The following is a 25,297-nucleotide window of genomic DNA, read 5'->3' on the forward strand; positions in this document are numbered from 1 at the left end:
TCGCAGTTGGAAAACTAACGTTAAATTCAGGATTAGTCGAACTTACTGAGATCATCGTTGTTTTTGGTGGAGCTGTGTTTGTCACGATCTGCTGGAGTAGCTCTAGTGATGTCATTATTTAATATATTTGTAACATTAATACCATCGCATTCGTGATATATTTTAATCATTTCTGTAAACTCAAAATCGGAGATGATTCCATCATTAAGACTCACTGATAACAACGAAGATAACTTTGAGTATGCTACCGTCGCTGTGTGCAACTTTATCATGTAATCGGATAATTTTTTATTCGTCCATGTACTTATCTTTTTTGCAATGATATTGAGCACACCTGCAATTGATGTTGGAGCTGAAATACAGATTGTTACGGCTACTGGCGCCATCATTGTTATCGTTGATAATAATACGTCGGTGGACACAACAACAGCGGATACTGAATAAACGATTACGTCAACGATAACTAGTCGTCGTCGATATTTCTTTATTTTTACCGTGTATTGTTCAACTCGATTTTTTAAGTTCGTTTGCCATTCACGTGCTTGATTGTATCTGTAATGTTGCGATGCTGAGGTGCTCATTATATTTTATACAGTAACCAATTGAGGTGTTTCAGCTACAAATTTTAGACACCACCAGAAAGATGTTGCGGTTAATTTCTTATCAGCTGCTTCCAGAATAAATATTTCTTCGCTTTCTTTATTTAATATGATAGACACAACTCCAGAAAACTTGTCGGTGGAATGACGCCATGGGTACGTTGTGAAAATCTCGAATTTTGCAGCACTAAACACAGACACCCTGTACACGCCAGTGACTGTTGTGGTATATTTAATAGTTTTATTTTGCTGCGACCATGTTGCGAATCCGGATGATACTGTGCATACGATATTGGTAATATGCCCGGGATTATTCCGGCTGGAATTTTAATCAGACTAATTTTGTTAACGATATCAGGAATTCTACTTACGATATCTTCTAGTGTATTTTTAGTTGTGTCTAGGTTAGTTTTGATATCAGAACGTTTTATGTCAACGGCATGCGGAGTGCCGAAGAATTTATCTATTGCTTCATCGGTTTTTTGAAAATTTCTTCGAAATCTTCCAAAAGCGCCTACGTGCACATCATACTCGGCCCGCAACGTGGATATTTTACCAACTACGCTATTGTAGTTAACGTCCACATATTTTGTTCGTCGCGGCATCTTCGTCGGATGTTGGATCTCTTAACACTGTTATCTTGTTTCCGTTCATGCTTAGTTCACCTGTCATTATGTCGCCAGTGTTTCTTACACGATTAGCAACACATTTTGCAATTTCATCTCTGATGGTTATAAACGATATACTTGACTCCCTGATTCTACCGCCGTCAGTAAACACGGGAATGTTATCCGTGACCGCACCGAGTACTCGTCGAACTATATCATTCCATTTGATATGCTACTTTTTAGTTTTCCGTATCGGTCCTGAAAAACAACAACTTCATCTCGGTCGCTCCAGCCAGGTTCATAATATGAACGAGTTCATCTTTAGTCGCGTACTTCGACAAATCAATGTCATCGGATTTTTTCTTACTGGAAGAAGAAGATCTTCCGTAAATATCAACCATTATAATTTAAGATCTGTTTAAAACGAAGCGGTTACTTGTATAGTCATGCACGACTTTATGCGGTGCCGCGGAGGTCTTTGATATAGCGTCGAGTACAGTAATTACTTCACTGCCGCATATTGGCGGATCCGTCATTGTTTGTGTTGGTAGCGCTGAATACCAAACCGATGCGTGAAGTGGCGCGACATACTTGATAAACTCACGAGGTGGAGCTAACCCGTACGAATCGAAATAAACGATTCCACGTGGATCAATTGCGTATGCGGTCCAATGAGTACCTGGTCCTGAATTATCATCAAGATTAATAATACCCGTTTCAGGGCTGTTTGGTCTGTCCGGCAATTGATCTCGCATAAAAACACCTCTGAAGTTTTTTATTTTTAGTTGTTTATCAGCATCAAGTAAATCAAAATTTAATGCTGAAATAATTAAGGAAGTTATCCTGGAAGCCTCAGACCTCTTCCCCAACGAGATCCCGGTAATCTTAATCCGGTCCCTCTGTTTTTAAAATCCTCGCCCTGTTGCTTTCTTTAATGCCAATCCAGCAGCGGTTCCAACAGCACCTAATGCGGATGCTTTTGCTACGGCAATTAATGCTGGAATATCCGCGAGAAGTGGAAAAATGCCACCTGTTTTCATTGAGTCTTTAACCGCACCCGCAGAGAGATTAAGTTTGACGCCTGTCTTTGATTGTTTAGCGCTGTTCAAATGTTTAAGTTGACGTTCTGATAATGATAATTTATTTTGACCACCCGTGATCTGATCTCGCTTTAGTGATATTTTCATTCCGCAGTTTTTTGCTGAATTTGATTGAAGGTTTTTAATCTGACCAGGAGTCAGACTGACACTAACGTGATGATATGGCATTTTATGATAAATACTTGCCACGCTCCAAATAATGATTATAGATTTTCCACTGGTGCATCAACGACTCTCATTCGACCACTACCACCTTCAAATAACATTGCTTTATCGCTGAATATGACCGCGATTGCTCTGTGGAGGACACCACCACCTGGCGGCTCACTAACACGAGCTCGAAAGTGTATATCAACGACGGATTGCTTTGATAAATCAAGATGCTCCAGCGAAAAGTAATAAATCGGATACAGATTTATAAAATCTAACTGTGATATTTGCAACCCAGCATCCATGTTTTGATCACGTCCCATAAATGACATCAAACGATGATATGCACGAACTACGTGATTTTGATTAAAATTTAACAATATATCTTCAGCTGGTTTTTGATGTCCATTTATCCGCAAGGAAACTTCATCAACTCCAAGCTTTTGTCAAATATCATATGTGAACGTTCTTGACTATTCAACCGATTACTATTTTGCAGCGCAATAAAAATATGTCGTGGCGCAGAAACACCTTGCTGTGATGCTATATGCCATGTGAATAAACCATTAACATTACTTTGAACAGCATCTGTGGTTACTTTTAACCATGATAGCATTGATTTGCCGCCTTGATCCGTAAAAGAGAGTAATTTATGTTCATCAGCAATAGATGGAATCATTACAGGCATCCACAATGAAAGCTTCGTTATATTTACTTACCAGCATCATCAACACCAGCACCTCGCCAGATTGCATCATTATCATCACCTTTTCTTACGAGCACAACTGTGTGTTTAGCTCCAAAGATGACCTTTCTAACATTTCTGCAAAATCCAAAGATGTGAGACAGTGGAATTACACATGAAAAATTTCTATCATCTCCTGACAACGCTGCTCGGCGTGTTGCAAATCCTAAGTTGTAAGTTGTATTAACTTTTCCCATAATATCAAAAGCAGCACCTGGTCTAGCTTAATGTTCAAAATCAACTGGTTGTGGATCGGCTGCAGTACCCTGTGCTGTCCGTATTTTAGTATATTGAACATGATCAGCGTGGTTAGTAATATCCTTAGCAAACATCATTGTTGGACCGGCTGATCTTGTGTAATCATCAGAATATCTCGCTAGACCAATTATTGTTGTAGCAACATCAACATCCTTCTGAATTGATTCAATATTTTTTCCATCAATCATGTATGTGGCGCTATCAAACAGTGCCATAATCCCGTTGTTGACAAAACCAACTCGCAAATTGGCATTATATGGCGTATCAGCTGAAACATTCGTTACAAGTTTGCCTTCTACTTCAATAAACGCCTCAGCGGGCAAGAAATACCTACTTGTATCCTGAACCTGTAATTCGATTCTCCCCTCCACCCCACACCCCCCGATTTGGATGTCTTGCGACAGGAATAAAATTAATAATCACGTACTGATTCATCTTTGAGGACCTGTACATCCATGTCAAATGCTGGGTCGGAAATACGCTTGAACATTTTATTATAATTACCCATTTTTCCAAATGGTGATCTAAATTATCGTTGACTGACATGAAGACCATTCCCTGCCATTAAATTTGCAGTTATATTTCTTTCTGCTTCTTCAGATAATTCCGCTAGTTTTTGATTTGCGGCTTGATTTATTATTTTACTGACATTTGCGGGCATAACTTCAGTGCTGGCCATCTTGATTGGTTGCTCTTGTTTTCTTCGTACTAATCGAGATAGTCTGTCCTTGACTGTCGAGAACGCTTTACTGGCAAGATTACCAATAGCGCCAGGAATTTTATTACGAACAGCCTCTATAGCCTTCATCCCTAATTGTTTTGCAATCGGTATTGCTTTTGGAGTCATCGTTCTAAATAGACCCTGAACAACATCACCAAGTCCATCTCCGTAAATTGTTTTGTAATTTGGCAGTCGTGAGTTTACTACCCTGACCATGATCGGTCCACGTTGAGCAGTGTGTATAATCATTTTTATATACTGATTAATTAATTGTTTAGTCGCTGTGATAATCATCAGCAATTTCATCAATAAGAGAACGATAAATGCTACGATCCACAATACCGCCTTGAAATAATCTTCGACAAATATCAGATATTTCATTAACAATTTCTGTAGAATTATTTCCAGCTCGTTTTCCTCCAATCAGTATTTCTAGTCGTTCCACGTCAGAAAGAACATTGTTAGGACAGGCAATAAGACCACCTCCTAAGCCACTTCCAGTAGCACCTGGTGCATCATGAAGCGCTTCTTCTGGAGATTGCGGTTGAGTAGTTTGCTGCTGCGGTGGAGATTGTGGTTGAGTAGATCGTCGCTGCGGTGGAGATTGTCGTTGAGGGGTTCGTCGCCGCGGTGAAGATCGTCGTTGTTGTATTAGTGTAGAATATTCATTTATTGTGTCAGTAAATTCAGTATATTTAGTATCACTGCTTCTAGCTTGATCAACTCCATAATGGATGCGAAAAATCCATTTGTACCAATTCTCACGACTAACCGGATCATTGGCATACTCGGATTTTAAAACGCTATCTCGTTTATCATAACTTCTCACAGCAAAACTAGCAATTCACTTACGTTTTTAGATCCTCTTATCTGATTAATACTGCTGTAGTTAAATTTATCGGTTACGTCAACCCTGGTCCTTTGCTCCGTTTCTGGTACACGACCTTTCATATCACCTATTTCAGTACGAATTTTGTCAATACCTTCAAGTATTTCTTCGCTGGCGGGTGAAAGTTGAGCTGCAGCTATATCAGTTGGAAGTTTTCGTAAAATCCCTTTTATTTTTTTAGTTCTTCCTGCTATTTTTTCAGTTTGTTCTGCGGTTTGTTCTAATACTGGGAAAATACCCTTTTTCCTCTTCTCATCCTCCTCCTTAATATCTCCCCATATAGTTTTTTCAGCAGCCGCTGAAGCTTTTTCAGCAGCTGTATTGACGGGTTTAAAGTTTTTTAGTGTCTTCTTCGTACTCAACTTGTACTTCCTGCTGCGCTCGTAAGTTTTCTCTAAATGAATCTCTAACAGGAAGAAATTTCTTTATTGCTTCTAGTCTTTTTCGAGCTAATCTAGCGGTGTGAGATTTACTAGCCGGTGGCATTTATTAATATGATGATGATTTAATTATAGCAGCAGAGGGGGCGGGACCTCAATGAAACGTCCGGTATGTAAACACAAATTTCGATAAAAACTCTCGGTCAGGTTAGACGCTTTGGTTCAGTGACCTTATTTTTTTATTTCGGAAGAAGCTTATATTTTAAGCAAATGACGTTTCAGACAAGTGGTCTGTTCGCCCCCTCTGCTGCTACACGCAAATGCCACTTTAATTTTTATCTAATCATCGTCAACGCATTTATGTGACTGTTTATTACCTTTTGCGTGGATTTTCTTGCTTAACATTGGTATGATTTATCAGTACGCTTTTCAAAGCCGTAGATCGGTATTTTCTGCCACGTATTATAAAACTTTACTCAGACACCTCTCAAAAACACAGTGTAATTTATATCTCAAATGACCAAACACTTATGCGGGAGAAATTCCAGATAATTGCTTATGTAAAGGAAAGAGGGGTCATTTTACTATACTAATCCATACTGCCATAACGTATCATGAAAACTGTACATTATGACGTCTGCTACTAGCGACTGGCTAATGACTGTTTTAGAAATATATATGTGATTAGTTCCACTTAATTACAATTTATCCACAACTGTATCTATACTGGTTTTACTGGACCAAGCTTCTTTGAAGTGTCAGCTGTCATATCCATCAACAGTCTAATGATTTAAAAGCTGCTAAGTATGAGCTCTGAGCTTAGGATGTCACGAATGGCAATTTCCAAGCAAAATGTGCGCATGATCAATGTATAGATTTGAGACTGAAATCAATGTATGTATGTATGTATGTATGTATACATATATATATATATATATATATATATGTGTGTGTGTGTGTGTGTGTGTGTGTGTGTGTGTCAGATAAACACATCTTGAAGACGCACATGTACTTGCAGTTAGCTAATTATCCTAATGAACTTTGTGACGTATATAAATTTACCTTTATACATTTTACATACTTTATTCATACACTAGTTAAGCAAATTATACAGTCCTAGACCTCACACTCATATTTGTGGCATATACAATATATATATATATATATATATATATATATATATATATATATATATATATATATATATATATATATATATATATATATATATATATATATATATATATATATATATAGTGCGTATTTGTGCGTTTGCGTGTGCGCGCAAGAACGTGGCTATGATGGATACAGAATGTAACCTTTCAGAAGGGAAAATTCTCAGTCCGTAATTCTCAGTCGTAGACGTATATATGTAATGTGGAAAAGGGTATCTTTTCAAATTTACTGAACAAGAATGGTACGGTAAAAAACAAAAGGGGGAAGCCTTTCATATGACAAGAGCTAGTAAATTAACAGCGCAGAGAAACTTGTTTTCTATCTATTCTGCTAAGCAAATAGTGTCATTTATTCGCATTGTTTTCTTTATTTTGTCTAGTATAGAACTATTTTTGGTTTGTTTGTTTTTTTGTTGCTAATCGCTACTTCCATGCTGCCTCTGGGATGTGTGATAGGTCCAATGCCGTTAAAGGCCACTAATGGGGTCTAACGATTTTACCTGTCTCACGATGTTCACGCTGAGAATGAGCAGTGGTGGTTCAATGATTAATTCTTTTCGGCACTAACTAATCGATTTACGTTACTCTAAATTCAAACTCCAAACCAGAACAAAATTCATTTTGGGGATGCCGAAAGGTATTAAGCACAATATAGAGCCTGTTTTGTGCTAATGTGCAGTTAAACACTCAACATGCATATTTGTACTCGATGCTAGCTTTTTTAAAACATGATACTCGCTTTTCTTTACCTTATACTCGCTTTTTCTTGACTCGAAACTCGATTTTCTCAACTCGATACTTAATTTTCTGTACTCGTTAGGGGTCGTTCATTTAATACTTACCCATGGAGAGGGAAGGGGGTAAGGGTTAATCCAAAGGCATACGCTTGCGTATGGGAGGGGTCTACTGATAATGTACGTACGCATAGGAAACGGGGTGGCGTGGGTGGAATCTCGATAATATAGTGTCTAATACGTAACCTGTTCGACTGGGTTCAGTCGGCGTTTGAATTTTAGCGGATACTATACAAACTTTTTAAAGTTATGCAATTTATTTCTTTGATGCAACCAGACATTCAATATCGGTGGACTGACTGTTTTATTATACACGTTAATATTATTAATCCTTGATCGTTTCTGCGTGGATTAAATATAGGCCATTCTATAGAATTGGCGGTGGGTATCGAGCTACGTACGTACGTTTTTTTTTTTTTAATATAAAAAAGTACGCATTTGTACTGGGAGGGGGAGGGGTCAGGCTTTGCTAGAGTTTTGCGTACGCACTAAATCATCCTATTAGAAAAGTTAAAAACAAATAAAAAATCAAAAGTATGCAAGTCAGTGAGATACAAGATTAACATTGTACTCCAGAAAAGATCAAAGAGTAAAAATGTATGAAACAAGAGCTGTAACTGTCTGTCGTCCAAGAAATCAATCCAAATAAAAGATTTCGCGCATAGACTTGATAAAATCGGCAGAATTTATGCTAAGAAGGAACCAACATGAAATTTAATAAAATGATCTGTTCGCTTCCTTCACTGACACAATTCAGTAGCTTAGTACAGCCAATTGAGCAAGAAAAGTAGTTCAGTATGATCGCACTTTCCTTTTATTGAGAAACAGAGAACATACTAAACATAGCGTTCTGTAACCGGGCCTCTGACCTTCGCAGAACACTTCTACTTGGCCACAGTTTCAGTGATATAACACTTATAGCAATTGCACACAACCCCAACTGGAGTCCCCAAACCAGGAAAGAAAAGGAATCTTACTGGATACGCCGCCTTAGAACATTGAAACCAAGCGGTTTAAACCAAGAAGACTAGAAAAAGACAACCATGCACAAATACAATTACCTTTTGCAGCCGACACATTTTCTTTTTAAATAATTTTCTAAATTTGCTTAATAGCCTATGACTACTATAACAATGAAATATTCGGTACATAATCTGCGCTTACATAAATTTACATAAAATAACAGCTGTCGTTATGGCTTATCAATTTCTAGGTCAATACAAATATTTTCCAGTATGAGCAAAACAAGCTGAAGTAAACTAGTTGACACATAATAGAGCTGAAAGGTTGAATTCCTGTAGAAACAGCCATGTAAAGATTCGCAAAAATAACCATTTTTCTGTATTATTTGTTTGTCTTGTCTATGTATTGCATTTGCCTTTGAAAAAAGACTTATTAAAGAGTCGAAAGCGCTTAGGCTAGCTAGATAAGCTAGATACTAGTTTCGCACTGTTCGTTGTCAGTTTATTGCACACACACACACACACACACACACACACATATATATATATATATATATATATATATATATATATATATATATATATATATATATATATATATATATATATATATATATATATATATATATAGTGGGTGTGGGTGTGGGTGTGGGTGGGTGTGTATTTCTGGGCAGCATTTAGTTAGTTCAGGTACAGTGACAGTGTTTATATATATATATATATATATATATATATATATATATATATATATATATATATATATATATATATATATATATATATATATATAACTAAAAAAGGAATAATAATAATAATAATATCAATAACGTACAAGTGCAAGCAAGCAAATTTACCATAAAACGATTACGCGTTCAACGAGGATATCAATTAATGATGTACTTTGATGTAAAATGATCAACATAGTGACAACAAGAAACTGAAAACAAATTCATCCGAAATATATCCCAAAAAATCCGGAAGTGACAAAATCTTACAATTCGCTCCCATGCAATTCTAGTTTCTTGATATTCATTCATTTATATTTCCCAGCCGCAAGATATCCTTATATGCTACAGAAAATATCCGTATGGAATTTGTCATTATTCAGCGAAAGGTCAACCATTGCAAAATAAATAAATAAACTCATTCACAGTAAAATTGAAGAAACTAGTGGCCGAGTGGTCAAAAGCGCTTACCGTTACGGATCACTGCCATCTCACCTCTGTCTGCGTGGGTTCGAGTCTCGGGCTCGGCCAGTGTGGATATGTGAGAAAGCTAGCCGGTAGCTTCTCTTGGGTCGGTGGTTCTTTCTGGAGTTTTCCCGGGTTCTTCCTCCACTATTAATACTGGCCTATCGTGTGCTGAAAAATGGCGTTAAACCCTACAACAACTACAACAACAGTGAATCATATATTTGGGAAATACTTCCATGCATAACATGTTTTAAAAATGATATAGACTGAAGAGTGACTAAAACGATGACCTTGCCATTATTCTCGTAAAATGACGATAAAGACATTACCATTTGTTGTGACGCAGAGGGAATATAAACTAATGCTGGTACAATAACTAAATAAGTAGCAAAAACGGCAAACAATACAAATTCAAGTTATATGAGATGTTCAGAAAACTAAAATCATATAGACGGATGAACACTGATAGAGAATAAAACTAAGAGAAATAAGGAGAGTGGGATACACGAAATGACACGCTACACCAGTTAACAACTCGCGTATTTGTGTGTGTGTGTGTGAGCAGCAGGGAGGGTGAACAGACCTTGACAAAACGACGGCCCAAAAACAGTACCAGAAAAATATCACCCAGAGAAAGATTTTATTTACCGAATAGATGCTTCCTGAGATAGTTTCGTCGTTATTGATCCGCAATCTAATGAACAACACCTGCTCGAAGATTTAGCTGCGTATTAATTACGTTCATGATTTTTTTTTTTTTTTTTTTTTTTTGGTTATTATCGTCGACAGACTATACTGAGATGCCCTCCCTGCTGCTGTCGTATTTAAATGAATTTTATAGGATTATTCTGTCAAAAGATTCTATCTAGTCCAACTCGATATCTTGTTCTAGGATCACATAAATTCACAGTGACGAATCCGTACGGTGTGGACTGAGCTCTTCCAAAGAAATTCTTGAATTTATTTATATCCATATCGCCGCTACACCAAGTTTGATGGATATTTCTTAGTGTATGTGTATCAACACCGTTGAAGATCGCCAACATGTTACAGTTATCTCTGATCACTTTAGGTATCTGAGTATATCTCTGAGTCACATAAACAACATCGGTGTTCTTATGTCGTCCACGAGAGAATATTCTAGCGGGATTAGATTGTTTATCTAGCATGACGTCATCATAAACGACAAGATTATTTATCGAACCATCAAGAACATCTATTGATGGCGCTTCTTCCACATCAGTGATAAAATCAATTATATTCTCACTATTATTCAACAACGCCGCATTTTCATTAAATTCCTTCAGTACCTGATAGCATCTTTGATCATCTACAGATGGTGCAACTAAATATAATTTGTCCCATTTCAACCACCTCATGATCAGATTCAACAATAATTGCGTTTTCCCTGATCATGATGGTCCTATTATAATCATTCTAATCGAATTAGGTAGCGCGGCATGATGTTTCACAGGTGTAGATTTTTTTTGTAGCTGAAAAATCAATTGCATTCATGATATAATTATATTATGGATTTATATTGTGTGCGATGTAGAAAACGAACTCCAGCCGTGGATGTAGTTAATATCGTCACAAAGAATAATAGATCGGCCGTTACCGGTAAATGCGAAATATGTAACACAAAGAAATTTAGATTTATCTCATCTGGTGAAAGACCGACCAGAGTAAAAACGATAAAAAAAAAAAAAAGAAGAAGAAGCGGGGGTGACATTGCATCAGGATTATCATCGCTACCTGGATTCTTCTGGTCCAAGTACTCAGGAGAAAAACATTTACCAGGATATAATTACTGCGGACCAGGAACACGACTTGATATCAGATTAAATGATCAAGATCAACCGAATCCTAGTGAAGATCCTGTAAATGCAATTGATCAAGCGTGTTATATTCATGATCTCGCATATCGAAGTAAAGATCTGCAACAGAGACATCTAGCTGATGTAAACTTAATTCATGCGATAAATTCCATAAAAGATAAAACTCTCAAAGAAAGATTAGCTAGCTGGGTGATAAAAGGTGCAATGAAAAGTAAATTAGTTTTTGGTGCTGGTTAGTATTATATGGAAGAGATTTATTATTCTCCTGTTGGATTTTGGAGAGGTAAATCAGCAATTAAGAAACTAGCGAAGGCTGCTAAAGTAAAACCATCAGTAGCTGCTGCGTGGTTATCTAAACAAGCTATCTGGCAAATATATCTACCGCCGCCCAAACGAATCGAATACGCTCACTTTGATGTCAGTATTCCAAATGAAGTTCATCAGGCCGATATAATGTTTCAACCGCACGATACCGTTAACGATAAAACATACAAATACGTACTAACCATTGTAGATATCGCTAGCAGATACAAAGAAGCTGAACCATTAGCAACGAAAACAGCCACTGAGGTAGCTAATGCATTTGAAAAAATATATCAACGAAGTCCATTAACGTGGCCAAGACTACTTCATGTTGATCCCGGACGAGAATTTCTTGGTGCGGTTACTCAATTAATGAACAAGAAGAATGTAGCGATACGACGAGGAAAAGTAAATATCCACAACGATCAGGCTATTGCTGAACGATTTAACAAAACACTAGCTGAAAAATTATTTGGATATCAATACGCGAGAGAATTCATTCAGGATAAACGATCTAGCGACTGGGTCATTAGGCTACCTAGTGTTATCTCAGCGATAAATAACGAAATAATAAGAACAATAAAGATGAAACCAGCAGTAGCTATACAAAAAAAAAATTTATACCGATCATTAGAAAAGATTTTTCAATTAGACCGGTACTAGGTGATGTTTTAGTCAGGTATTTATATAAACACGGCGAGGCTGAGGGTGGTAGAAAAAGAGCAGCCGATCCTATTTGGAGTGTAACAACACATAAAATAGCATCTGTAACGAGATCATCAGGTAGACCAGCAATATACAAACTCGACGTTTTCGCCCCTCAACGAGGCTTCACGCGAGAAGAATTACAGGTAGTTCCTGATGATACTCAATTACCACCTCAGTCACTTAAATAATCCACACCGCGTCTATTACATTCTAAACAAACTAGAGTGATATTTTTTTGTTATGTCCTAGATTGTTGTTTATTCTATCCACGGTAAATTGTCTTGAATCGTTCCTTTGATACGTCCAGGTCATAATGCAATTACAACCACAACAATGATTATTTTGTTTTTCTTTCAGCGATAAAATGAATTCCACATCCAGATCGAATTCATGATTATTTTTCTTATCGGTTTGTTTATAACCGAATAGTTTTTTTTTAATCACGTACTCGCTCGTTTCGTCATTAATAACCGATCCATCTAAGACTATTCTGCCCAGCTGAGATATTTTTCTCACCCTAGATACAGCTAAATACACCAAATTGGACCATTCTACGTTATCATCCACAATCCAAACCCTAATATCAGTTATAATTAATCCCTGCGAAGAATGTATCGTCATGGCATATCCTAGATTCCACGGCGATTTTTCTGCATTTATCATATCATTGACAAAATTAATATCAACAGCGACGATATCATTCAACACCAAATTCTTTTTACCTTGTCCTGGTATATCGACGTCGATATTTTGTAATCTTGTATCGATCGGCCTATAACATAATGGAACAGGCATCAGAGGAAATTTTTCTTGATGTATCTTGAATAATTTCTGCTGAAGAACATCTCTGATTATCTTTCTACTGGCAACTATCAAATCACTCGGTGTCCACTGTGATAAGAAATCTTTCATTGATGTTTCTTGAATTACATCTCTCATTACGTCACACTGGATTTTATTTGATTTTAATCGAATTAATTTCTTAAATTCACTCAATCTGCCATCGAGAGATCTATAATCGGTATCGACCTCTTCATAATAATCAACAAAATCTTTTAGCCACTCATGAGGTGATTCTCCATCAATAGGATTAGGTTGACCGTGATCTCCGCACATAATCACTGCGGTATTTTTCGTCGATAACCACTCTAAAAACATTTTCAATGTACCGGCGAATACTGTGCAAATTTCATCCCATATGATTTTTTTGTTTATGTATTTTTCTCCCATCCTGGACGGATTCCACGTGCCGCCGTTATACTTGAAATAACTATGATATGTGCACGAATTTACTCCTCGCTGTTTCATCTCCCGCGCTAATCGATGCGTCGGCGTTAACACGATCATATCGGAATTTTTGAATAATTCTATCATTCTTGTTGTTTTCCCTGATCCACCAGGCCCATTAATATATATTATTTTATGTCTCGCAGCGGGATTATACACAGATGGTGCTATAGAAGTTTCTGATATACTATCTGAGTGATATTTTTCTTCATCAATTACATTGGCGTCTTCACAATACCATAAAATATGCTCGTCCTTCACTCGCCATGTTCCCCATGATCCATCTCCTGTCAGTTTTTCTAACCCTGGCAGGTATTTTTTATCAATATAGAATGAATCTGTAGCTACTCTAACCGCGGCATCAGGAAATTTATTTATCATCGACAAAAGATTTATACTCGCATACGCCAACATCGAGGATCTTAAATGGACGTACTGCGTTGATTCTCCATCAAGATAATTAACAACGGTACCTAATTTCGTTCCATCAGCGATATAAACATCCTCTCGTGTACAAAATATTCCTCTATCAGCGGTATCAGCAATTATAAAATCTAATTCAGTCTCGTCCATAATCAATCTACAATTACGTCGCTGATGATAGTAGTGAAAGGGGTCACCCTACGGACAATGGGAATTAGCATTACAGGGACCCCTGGGTCACTCTACGGACAAGGGAAATTTAACATGGGGAAAAATCGTGGGTCACTCTACGGACAAGGGGAATTAACATGGAGAAAAATCGTGGGTCACTCTACGGACAAGGGGAATTTAACATGGCAATAAATCGTGGGTCACTCTACGGACAAGGGGAATTTAACATGGGATTTTTTTTTTAAAAATTTTTTTAAAAAAGGGGTAGGCAATTCAAAGACTATCTCTTTTCGAGAAATATGGCTGGCCCTGAAAAGGGCCTTTGGGTTTTTTCTTCTTCTTCTTTTAACTTCTTAACTTCTTCCACCATCCTCTTATTTTGTCCATCATTCCTTTCTTCTTTTTCTTTTCTGTTTCCGGCAACCAGTCCGGGTGGCCCATGGCCCGGAACTTCTCTTGGATTTTCATCCAGTTTGTGTTCAGTTTTTCGAATTCATCCCTTTTTTTTTTTCTATTTTCTTCTTCTTGTCTTTCCTTTAACCACTTTTCTTTGATCTTCTTGACCTCTTCGGTCAGCACATTCCTCATTAGTTCTTCAGCTTTCTTAAGTTTTTCTAACCCCCACTTCGCGAAACACCAATCTGTCCATTCTACAATGTCTTCTAGAAAGCACCTTGCACTCGTCACATGATCTATCGCTTCTTTTAACTTACCCACTTTGACATACGGTGGGTTAATTAAACCTCTGATTCTCTTCTCCTCATCCTGTATCATTTCTTTTACAATATTTACGGATAAGTGGAGGCTGGTTACTTGTCTTGAGACGAAGTCTTTTGTCACTCCATACCTCCATTCCTGTTCAACCCTTTCTACTACACTCAATCCATCTACCATCCAATACCAACTTCCCATAAGATTGTTATATAAAGCTGAAGCTGCTGGCATCTTCTTGTTTGCTTATTCCGTAGAATGGGTTCCAATGGCCAACACTGTTAGTTTTATACTCAAAGCGCGAACGTGAAGGAAAACATCCCCTAAAAACATAAAATGGATCTTACCTAGATCATGACCCAACAACGCGCGTACGTGAAGGAAAACATCCCCCCTACTTTCTCATTTCATATAATGAAACCCTAACTTTACTCTTCACATACGCTAAGAAACCCATAATCTACTATTCACACAAACATACCTGAGCTCTTACAAACACAAACACACAAACGCATACCCTCGCACTATCTTAAAAAAGAGTTAGTGTTTATATACACACTACTCTACCTACACACATTGGCAAATTGATCGTTATTTCTTTTCTAGAGTATTGGGTAGCCCTTAAAAGGGCTGTTTTGTTTGGAACTTCATGGGCACCTGGTTAATGGTGGCACCTTCCAGGCCTGGCGCCACATACGCATCTTATCCCCCAGTTACTTTTTACCTTTTGGGGGGAGAGAGCAGAGGCAGGATATGTTGCTTCAGAATCCCAATTTTCGCTCTCCGGGATTTTGAAATTTCTTCTCTCCTTTTCCTCCTCCTCTTCTTTGTTTCTTCTTTCCTCTTTATATCTTCTTTCTTCTTCTTCTTTGTTTCTTCTTTCCTCCTCTCTTATCCTTCCCTCCTCGACAATGGCTTCCGCGGCCAGTTCATTTAATATGCGCCTGGCATATTCCAGATGCACATGAAGCTCCAACAGTTTCTCAAGTCTCGTGTTCATTTTTTTGGTGTTGATCAATCAACAAGGGTAGCTGGACTGCCTAACGACTTTCAATTTATACTGAAAGCGCGGACGTGAAGGAAAACATCCCCTAATAACATAAAATTGATCTTACCTAGATCATGACCAAAAAACAACAACAACGCGCCGACCTAAAAGAAACACTCGCTCACTTTTTTATGCTACCCATCACTTCAATAGACTATCCACATACGCAAAGCAATCCAATCTAACCCCAAATATACACCTCAAACAGCCCAAAAAACTAACATCATTTTAATCTACTATCCACACCAACCTACTTTATCACTTACAAACACAAACACACCAACACATACCCTCACATTTTTTATAAAAGAGTTAGTGTTTATTTTCACACTACTCTACCTACTCACATTGGCAAATTAATAGTTATTTCTTTTCTAGAGTATTGGGTAGCCCTGAAAAGGGCTGTTTTTTTTGCTATGGCATTCTTTTTAGTTTCTAAGAATGCGATGTCCTCTGAGGATAGACTTTCTGGCGATAGGTCTGCTTCTTCGGAAAGAGAAGAAGAATTCTTTGGTGTCGATACGACAATCGACAAAGCCTCTGTCAGCTTCAGGTTGCTGCTGCTGCTGTTGCTGTTGTTGCTGCTGCTGTTGCTGCTGTTGCTGCTGTCTCTGAAGTCTGTACTTCTCTGTCCATTCTTCTTTCTCCTTGTTCATTTCTTCTCTGAAGAGCTCTTCTATCAGGTCTTCAGTGATTTTTAACATTCTCACATTCTCTATTTCTTCTGGCTTCGGTATCAGACTGTGTCTGACCCTATGCAAATTCACGTAGGCTTCGTTGAGCTTAGCTAGTTTGGAGCACATCTTCTTAGGAGGATGAGTCGACAATGGATGGCTAGACTGGGAACAACCCGGTTCTTAAAGTGAAAGCGCGGACGTGAAGGAAAACATCCCCACACGGTTTTCGAGCCACAACGTTCATGAGAGGGATAGTAAGAAATGAAAGAGCATCAATCCAACATTCTTCTAGCTAAACAAAAGACAAAGGCATTTTTTTCTAAACACAACATTTTTTATTCAAAAATCACTTAACACTAAACAACAACATTTTTAACAATAATATAACACTATAACATCAAACAATTTTTTTCAAATCACAAACATTTTTTTCTCAATTCTCAATCTACTTTGAACAGGGCTGACAACGTTGTGAATGAAATTGTGATTTCCACTGTTGGAAATCATTAGGCCATTGATGGACACTACGTTTCCTAGCTTGAGACAAAAGATAAGCATAATGGTCACAAAACCATCGATCTACTTTCACATCGTTTCTAGCAGAAGAACGAGGATCGAAATGAGTCACTAAATGTTCTAAGGAATAGCCCAGGCTGCGATGATGCAGAAAATACACACAGTATTGTCCACACACCAAGGAATCTGTGCCTTGTAATTTCACATTATTGAATCGGGTGGTTTGAGCATTTCTTCTCATAAAGTCGATGATATCGTCTTCCAAAGGGGGCAATCCGTACGAATCGAAATATTCCACACATCCTTCTTGAGGAAAGTAGACGACTACCCAGTGGGTTCCTGGGAGATGACTGTCGTCCGTGTTGATCACGTAAGCTTGATGGTCTTTAGGTTTGCGATGAGGGAGTTCATCTTTAGCACAGACGACGGGATTCCAAGAAGCCGTATACGAACTGTGGTTCAAAAGGTAATAAAGTTCCCAGGTATCCATTGTTTTGTGTTTTCTTCTTCACAGGTAATAATAAGTCGTCAATTCGATCCTGACTTTTTGCTTGAAAATGTCTGACGAATAAACGGTTATTCGTTCTGTTTCCTCACTCTGATTCAGGAGAGCTTCGATACGATGGATCTCTTGAGTGGTTAATGGTGGACAAGAATGTTCACGCAAGTCTTTATACCACTGGTGCAACACGTCTTTGTTCGAGATGAGACTCCAAGCTTCGTCCAGATACTCGTCCAATTTTTCTTCTTGACTTAACATTAGGCATTTATCGTGTTGAATTTGACTGGGATGATCGTTTTGACATCCATAGCAATTTTTCTTGATCAATTCCGTCATTTTATCGACCAAGTGTTTGGCAAAACAGGAGACTAAATGGGCTTCTTGTTCTGGCCATCTCGACTTCATTATGATTACTTCTTCTTCCACAGTCTCCTCACATTTCATGTCCAAAGTTTCTCCACTAGGTAAAGAGGGATAACAGTCTTCCATGACTTCTAGTAATCTAGAATGACTTCTCTCAAACTGTTGATTTCTATGGTATTGTCAAATTCTGCATACAGGATGACGTTCACCGTTACATCAGGGGGTGGGTTTGCAAACTGAATTTCCACACGAATCTGGCCTGATTTTATAGGGTGGAAATGTCCCTCGTCGCTGCCTTGGTCTGGAGTGAAATCGAAAGCCCACAAAGCATAGCCTCCTGCATAATCCTCGTACGTAATGCCGTGACTGGTGTTGGTTCCTAACTGTCCGGTGGCTTCGTACAGGGACAAGTACGATCTCAAGTAATTCTTCTCGGGCTCAAATTTAGGCTCGAAAGGTCGGGTACACAAGGTCTTGCCATCGCGACTGACTTCGATCTTGGACACGCCAAAGTGTCGAAAGTTGAAAGGATTTTTATCGACAGTTCCGTTGAAGGCTGTATTCTCGACGATACCAAGGATCAAACGTTTGGGTAGCTGTCCTTGGAACAGATGATCTTCAATCATGGATCGCTGTCCCCTAGGAATGGTGAAGGTTTTCACTTCCACTCGTCGGATCGGATACTTGGCGGTCGTTCTGCTCAACGTCTGACTGATGTCGTTACCTACTTTAGGTAACACTTCCACACGTCGCACGTAGAGTCTGGCTTCTTGGATGACAGTTTTGTAATCGTTAGTATTAGACAACAGATGGAAAGCGGCACTGCTGCGATTCAGTCTCAAGCGGACATCCACTCCGTTCAGCAAATATTTCTCTTGCAACCACATGTCCAAATGTAAACGATCCATCAGTTCTAAACTACGACTTAGTGCAATTTTCTTTCTTCGTTCTATAAATCCCGATAAATTTTGAGCATCCCCATCAATTGTAGTGCTGTCGAACTTTGCACCTAATGCGTCAGGCTTCCATACCACGCAAGCATCCAGATGAGTGTTTTTGGCTTCTTTTCCGTACGTCAAGAGATTTTCCAGGTACGCTCGGTAAGGGTAAGTATCCATGCTGCTGCTGACAAGTTTGTTGTTCAAGTACAAGTCCACTCCACTGAACAAGGAATGCATGAAATTGTTGACGGGAGCTACTCTGGACGTATCAATGAGAGGGTCACCGTCCACTTCGGTTACTTTGACTTTCAAGTACAAATAACTGCTATTCAGATCGATGTAATCTTCGGGCTGTCCTTTGATTTCAAACTCGATGGGAGCGGAATCGGTCAATGAGGAGACGGGATGAAATTCCACCCACTGGGATTCTTGCATCGTCATCATGGTAGGGGGCATGGCAAACAGATCCAGTTCCGTCTTGGAACAAGCGCAAGACTCTCGGTGCATCATTTTTTGTTGCTGTGTTTCAATAATCGAAAACGTCTAAGTCTCGAACGGTTCTTCTTTTCTTGGCCTTTCTAGCTTGAAGTCTGGTGAAAGGGTGTTTTCTGCGTCGTCTCTTTCTGCCTTGTCCTTGCTGAATGCTTGACTCGGTAGCGTGCAGGGCATTTATAGGTGTGTCTCGTCGGCCTAAAATGTCTTTGCCTGTTTGCAGCAAGACATTTTTGCCTGCCCTCATGAAGGCTTCTTTAGGGTTTTGTTTGTCGATGATGACATTTTGGAGAAATTCTTTGCCTTGCGTCAGTGCCGCATCTTTCAAGGCGTGCAATCCGCGTGTCACCATCGGTTTCAACACCGGGGCCACCGAACGAAAGGCCGATTTTAACATGTCTCCTAAACCGTGTCCTCGCTGTCGAGCCACCCCTTGGTACACTGGATACATGACTTACTTACGAATCGTGAGAAAACCGTTTTCGAAAATGGAGTTTCACCGTGACTTTTCCTTTGGTGAATGGAATATTTTGTCCCAAATCTCCTTTTATAGCAATGTTGACCGTGTCCAAATACGACTTGCTGACGGGTAAATAATGAGGATGGACAAATTCGCGGTGGACGTGGTAAGTGTTTCCACCTTCCTGGTCACTGGTCGTGGTACTATCCACTTTGAAAGGAATGACACGCAGTAATGGCACAGAGGTGTGTCCCACTACGTTGTATTCCACCACATCGGAGTACACAAACATCAAATTCAGTCCTTGGTTCAGTTCTACCGGTTTTCCAAAAGCTCTGTAAAAATCCATATTATTGTTGATCTTGGGGCTCCAATTGTTTGCGACCATTGTTGGATGTCCACCTAAAATTTCAAACAAACTACCATTGAACCTGAAGGACAACAGTTGAGTATCCTGAAATTTCATCAGTAAGCGACGAGCCACTTTATGGTACTCCATGGTGACACTTTTTTTGACTCTGTTCAGGGCTTTGCCAAAGGCGAACTCGAACCTGTCCGCAATAGTGTCCACCAAATGTTGGCCACTAAAATAAAACTCTGCCGGAATTTTCACGGTGTAGATAATGAAGGGTGGTTTGCTGGCTGGTTTTGTGTCCCCTGAAAACCCGATGTCATTCATGTAGTTTTGTAATTGTTCGTTCAGGATTTCCACCTCAAAATAGTTTTGCTTTTCGGTGATGTTTTGGATTTGTGTAGGGTGAATCATTTCTACTAAAGCCACTTCCCAATGGGCTTCGTGATCTAAGGGGATGGCTTGAGGTAATTTGGCCGTGTAACAGCACAACGTGTTGTTGGGAAACACCTCCATGGAACTGTCACTGGGTAAGGTTAAGTAAAATTGGTTTTCGTGACTCATAATTCCAGAGTTCTGTGGCTGTCCGAGGGGTTAGTGGATGTCAGAGGCGTGTCTCCGCCCAAAATGGGGTTCTGGTTGTGGTTGTTGGAGTGGTGACTGGCACTGGCACTGGACACAACGTTCCCGTTCGAGGAGAATTTCAGGGAGGGATTGGGAAGCAGGTAACCGATGCAACTGCTCAATAAAATGGTCCACAATTGTTTGTCTCCTTGTTGCAAACTCAAATTGGCGATGGCTGCCCCGATGACACAATACACCACGAAGATTTGACAGAAAAAGACGATTTGCGTTTTAGGCACACGTTCTCCACACCACACCCACAAGGGTTGTTTTTGTAAATCTTGCACAGAAGAACTAGGGGAAGAAGGAGTGGTCGACGTAGCTGCGTCTGCTGCTGTGTGAAAGGGCATGATGGTCACTTCTTCTTTTTATAGTCGATGACTTGCGAAGCGTCGATCCAAGAATCGAAACTGGGTGGATATCCTTTCCAACGTACTTTGACTTCTTTGACACGTCGTTTGCCCACTTTACGGGTTCTGCGTTCGAGAATGCTTTCGATGTCGTACACGTCGTCTTCTTTTTTGGTGACACGTTGTAACTCGGGCAAATAAAACGTTCCTTTGAGTACTTCTCCGTTCATGTCTTCCAATTTATAGACGGCAGGATGACGGCCATGTACTCGTCCAGTGACGCGAAACAATTCGGTCGTCCAGTTAGGTAAGTAACCTTTGTCGAAAGTGCGTTTGGTTTTGCCAATGCGCACCCAATCTCCTACGGTCAACTCTCCACTTTTCTTGGGGACAGCCCTCGTCGGGGACGTACCGAACAGGCGCTCAAACACCAGCACTTCGTTGTCGGGAGTCACGTCTTGCGGGGCACGTCCGATGCTTCGATGGTAAGATTGGTTGTACGCTTGCACCAGGTGTGGTAAGATGTCGATGTACTTCAGAGTGTGGTGATGCGTAAAATATTTCCACATGCGTTCTTTCAAAGTGCGTTGAAAACGTTCCACGATGCTGGCTTTGGTTTCGGGATTCTCGGTGGTAAAAAAATGAATGTCACGTTTCTTTAATTCTTTTTGGAAAGCTTGGTTCAGAAATTCGGTGCCTTTGTCCGTTTGCCATCGAAGAGGGCGACGACCGCTTTGTTTCAACACCCGTTGCAGGGCTCGCACTAACTCGCTGCTGGATTTGGAAGTCAAGGGCACGACCCAGGCAAATTTGGAAAAGACGTCGATGACACAAAACAAATATTTGTAACCACGATTGTAGCTGGCCAAATGAGAGACATCGGCTAAATCGGCTTGCCATTGATGATCGATGCCTTCCACTCGGGTGCGACTTCTGGCAAACTTGCGTCGAATGGGTTTGTGCAAAGTGTAGGTAGCTTGTTCTTGTAACCATCGTTGCACTTGAGGTAAACGGAGACTTTTCAGTCGCGTTTTGGCAGCACGATACAATTTTTGAACTCCTGCGTAACCTGCAGGATGCGAGGGATCGTAGTAAATGCTGGCTAAGACTTTTTCCATTTTTGTGTTGGTGTGTTAATAAGTCACCCACTCTTCGGTGATGCTACTTTGGGTGGGTCGAAAGGGTGGTTTGGAAACGGATTTACGTGTCCGATGGGCTACGGGAGTAGAAGTCGAAGGTAGTGGTGGTGGTGGAGGTGGCAATGGAATGGCTTTGGTTTTCTTTTCTTTTTTCGCTTCTGGTTTCCCTTCTTTCTTTTTCACTTCTGTCGAAGAAGGCGTGGACATCATCTTTTTAACCCAAGCTTTCATTTCTTCTCGTTGGGGTGTGGGGGACGGGGTCAACAAGGATCCTGCAATCTTACTCGAAATGGGAGCTGCTGACGGTGTTTGAAACACTTCGCGCGTCTCTTCTTCCTCAGGTCTTTGTGGGGTAGCATCTCTGGTGACGGTTGGGGATGACAGTAGTGGTGGTGGTGGTAATGATGGTGCTGGACTTTTCATCAAGGTCTTAAAATCTTTTAGAGTGGGTAAAGCTGTTTCGTCTAAAGCTTTCTGGTGAAAGAGTTGCAGTCTTTGCAAGAGTTGACCATACTTTTGCGATTTTTCTGTTTCGGACAAATCTTGACGATCCATCAAGGACTGCAATTCGTGTTGTAACTGGGACATCTCGCTCAAATTGGGATTGGGAGGTAAATGCGGGGTGCGTTGTTCTTGCCACCGATGGTATTCCATCCATCGTTTGTAAGGCACTAAAGCTAGTTTTCGTCCTTCCATGGGGTTGTCAGGGGTGAATTCTGAGATCTTGGGACTTCCGAAGGCCTTTTTATCTTGCTCCCATCAGTCCTCCCAACATGGTTCCCAAGACTCCTTTTAGTATGGGGCCTAACAAGAGAGGTAAAATGCCTCCACGTTGGACCAACATCTTCTTTTTTTGACGAATGGGAATTTTCTTTTGAACCATTTTCCGAAGAACGTGACGATGTTTGCCTAAGCATTGTTTCTGGTGTTTGGACAAAGGGATCGTGCCTTTCAAAACGTTCAAACAACATTCGCACACGGTATCGATGACCTCTTTGGAGGCCGTTTGAATGAGTTTTTTTCGTAGGGGTGGAGAAGCTTTGGACAGGACAGATAACATGTCCCCATGTTTGGCTAAACGTGGTGGCAGTCCTTTCCTTTTTTTTCCTTGGGGTTTTCTGGAGGGTGACATTTTTTGCTTGTGGGTTCCGGGACATTCACCGAACAGACACTAACGTCGATGACTTAACGCACACCCTTTTATCTTTTTTTGGGACTATCGCTTTGTCATAAAGGTGACAATGTTTTTCCGAAAATCGCCAAGGAATCCTCCCCTTTGTTGGCGCCTCTTTTTCTTGGAACGACTGTGTCTTTTTTTAGGGTAACGTCGATGCTTGGCTAAGCGCTTTGTCGGATGACGCGTCTGCCTTTGTCTCTTTCTTTTGTGGCTTCTTGGAGGTGACATCTTTTTTACAAGTTCACTGATACCCCGACTTGGTCACAGGCTCTTTTTATACTGGAACGCGTCGCCACTGATTGTCTTTACGTTTTATCAGTTTGAGGACAGGCATGACACGTCGTGCAGGGGTACGTAACGGACTAAATCGAGCCAGTTCTTGTTTGGACAAATCCAGTAAACTTTGTAACATGCCCGATCTTTCTTGGACTTTGATTTTGGGAGAAGGTACTTTGTGAGCAGCAGCCACTGCCGCTAAATTGGAAGGTCCTGCCACTGGGGAAGTTCTTTTGGGGGTCATCAACGGAGAAGTTCTTGGTGTAATCAACGTCTCCAAGTACTCTTCAGTTCCTGGTGACATCAACGGAGAAGTGGACAAACGTGAGGCTGCCGGAGACGCTGTGGCAGGTCGTGGCTTGCGAGTGTAAGGTTGCGTCCTGGCCGAAGTGCCTCTCTTGCGACTAGTTTTCTTCTTCTTCTGTGGACTTTTCTTTTTCTGGGGACTTTTTCTCTGTTTCTTTTTCTGGGGGCTTCTTTTCTTTTTCCGGGGTGATGGTGGTGGTGTCTGGTAAGAGGAGGGTCCTGCCACTGGAGAAGTTCTTCTTGGGGACTTGGTCTTTTTCTTTTTCTTCTTGGGGCTTCGTTGAACTTTTGTCTTAGGGATAACTTTGGGGGCATTAGGATCCCATCTTAAGAGTGAGCGAATGATGACCCCTCCTAGAGTACCGCTCCCTCCAGGTTTCAAAATGATTTGTTTTTTGGTTTGAGTGTCGATGCGGGGATCGGCCAGTTGGACCAAAGCGACTTTGTTTCTATCGAAAAAGCGTTGGGTTTGATGAGGAATCTGAATGATTCCTTGGAGTAATTGACGTGCCGTCACCGTGAACCATCGTAAGACTTCTTTGAGACTAGCTTCTAAGACACGAGCTCGTGTTTGTGGATCTTTTTCTCGGCTGATGCCATACAAGGCACGAATCAATTTGACGGGAAGATGCGACTGAAGGGACGTCATGTTCACACTGTGTGAGACAGACGAAAAAGGGTCTGAGGTTTTTATAGATTTTTTTCATGGGAGGAGTGAAATGAAGTCGAGGACGGAGACGTGTACAGGACAGGCCCTCCGTCTTGGCACCAGTGGTGAAACAAGTGGGTACGAAATCGCAAATCCTCGGGGGTCGTAGGTTTCAAATCGACGAGTAAATAGGCGTGTGGAGTTTGAGTGGCATCGTCGTACGCCTGAGTCAGCCAAGGCGTTCCTAACTGTTTGGCTAAGACTTGCACTTGCGATTTATCTCGAGGGCTTTTAAACAAGACCACGTAATGCGCATTGAGACTGATGGTGCGATGGGCTTTACTTTGTTGAAACAAATTTTGGGTGATGTAAACGACACTGGCATTACGGTGATGCCCTTTGCGCGTGAA

Source organism: Sinohyriopsis cumingii, chromosome 8 (genome assembly GCF_028554795.1).
Source record: "Sinohyriopsis cumingii isolate HCF-2022 chromosome 8, ASM2855479v2, whole genome shotgun sequence".
Taxonomy (NCBI): Eukaryota; Metazoa; Mollusca; class Bivalvia; order Unionida; family Unionidae; genus Sinohyriopsis; species Sinohyriopsis cumingii.